At 38.0% G+C, this 2,010-nt stretch overlaps 1 pseudogene; it reads left to right on the forward strand.

Moving 5' to 3' along the window:
• Positions 1-1,690: 1,690 nt before the first annotated feature.
• LOC119799653 lies at positions 1,691-1,789 on the forward strand (annotated as a pseudogene).
• The last annotated feature ends 221 nt before the right edge of the window (positions 1,790-2,010 follow it).

Below are 2,010 nucleotides of genomic sequence, written 5' to 3' on the forward strand. Positions count from 1 at the left end.
TCTGAGACAGAAAACAAATCAGTGATGCACAATGTACTGAGAACAGCATTTGCCTGAAGTGAATTATCTATTCCAGACCACAGAATGTGACCTCATTTCTAGATAAACTATTTGTATATCTTTTAAAGAAGGCATCCTGGAATAGAATATACCCTAAGAGGAGGTAAATGAGAACACTGACATCAGGGAAGAAAGACATCTGCTGGTGGCCAGAGATGGAGTGATGCTGCCACCGACTAGGAGCCACAACACCTGGGAAAAGAAAGGCAGAATTTCCTCTGGATTCCCCTGAAAGTCAGGGCTGAGCCAACTTGTTTCATTGTGCTTCGAGCCTCCTACTGTGTGGGAGACTGAGTCTTATTGTCTTAACATATCCAGAAATACATAATAAACTGTGACAAGAACCATAGGAAATGAAATGAGCTTAGGGAATGTCTGCAGTGATGGAACAGAGAATTGATTTATTACTGGGGTGATGATCTAGCAAACCAGGATACCACACTCTGTTTACTGGAGACAAGTGAATTGGATTCAATAGATGGAGCAGGAAGATGTTCCCCGTGAACATCTAGGTTCAGACTAAAGTCCTCTGCTATAAGACATTTTGGGTAGGATTTCATTCTTCATGATTTTACAAGTGCCGAAACAATACAGAAACTGTTGTTACATGCGAGGGAGTCTAAAACAGGGTCTAATCAAAGTCAAGAAGGACTTTGGAGCCATGGGATGTCTTGAGCTGAAACTGGAATCTCCTAGATGCTGCTGAAAGGCAACTGAGCCGATGCCTGTCATCCATGAAGACACAAAACACTGCTTGGAGTCTGATGAACTTCCAAGTGTCATATGTGTGATTGTCATTGTATTAATCTTTTAGTATAATCCTATTAAAAGAGCTTAAATTGAAGAACACAAAACTATAAGATGTGTTTTGGGAAAGAGCTAAGTGGATAATTGCATAAAAGTGGATGAAAATGTTTTGAAGTTCTTAATATTGAAAGAATATCTTAAACTTACATAAATAACAAAGGCTCAGGATTCAGATCATGTTAGACAAGCATTATTTTTTTTTTGCCTTGTCAACTTTCGTCCTCAAATCACTCATTATTTATTATGAAATTATTCATTCTATATTTTTCTTTTTGCAATATTTGTCATATGTGAGTACTGTCTTTACATCATTTCTAGCCTTCTAACCCCTGAGGACTTCCCCATTTCCTCTTGAATTCAAAGACCTTTGTGTTCTTTAATTATTATTGTCACACATATATATGTGTGTGTGTGTGTGTGTGAACACACAACATACTGAGGAGTTCATTTAATGTTGATGATATGTGTATGTGTTTAGGAAGACCACCTGGCACTGGGTAGCTTATTATAATCTTTGAATCCAGGCGAAAAGAAAAAGAAAAAAAGAGCTGATTTCCCCTCTCAGCAGCATTGATTGTCTGTAGTTCTTCATATGGGATGGGACGTTGTGAAATTTTCCCACCATGTTGATATATTGTTGAGACTCCTTGTCATAGCTTGAAGACAGCAACTTGAGGCTGTCATTGCAACCTTCTGAGTCTGACATTCTACACTCCCCCACGTCCTGCTACCCCTTCTGTGATGGGATTTCAATCCATTTTGCCAATGGCTTTGGGATAGCAAGCCATGTCTGCCTAAGACACAGTTTAAAAGCTGAGGGAGAGGTCAGTGGCACATGGACTAAATTGGAACAATACAAAAAAGTTTAGCATGGCCCCTGCAACAGGATGACATGCAAATTTGTGAAGCATTCCATATTTTTATTTAGTATATCTTTCTTGCTTGATGTTTTTCTTGTTGTTTGTAGTTCTCATTTTGTTTATGTTATTACCTTTCCTTTCTCCTGCACAATACTTGATAGTTGTTCTCTTCTTCTTTTTTTGTATTACAATTTTTATTTATTTTTTTAGTGTTTTTTATTTGATTTTTATTGAGCTCTACATTTTCCTCTGCTCCCATCCCTGCTTCTTCCCTCCCCTTCAA

The sequence above is a fragment of the Arvicola amphibius genome, chromosome 12 (genome assembly GCF_903992535.2).
Source record: "Arvicola amphibius chromosome 12, mArvAmp1.2, whole genome shotgun sequence".
In the NCBI taxonomy this organism is placed as follows: domain Eukaryota; kingdom Metazoa; phylum Chordata; class Mammalia; order Rodentia; family Cricetidae; genus Arvicola; species Arvicola amphibius.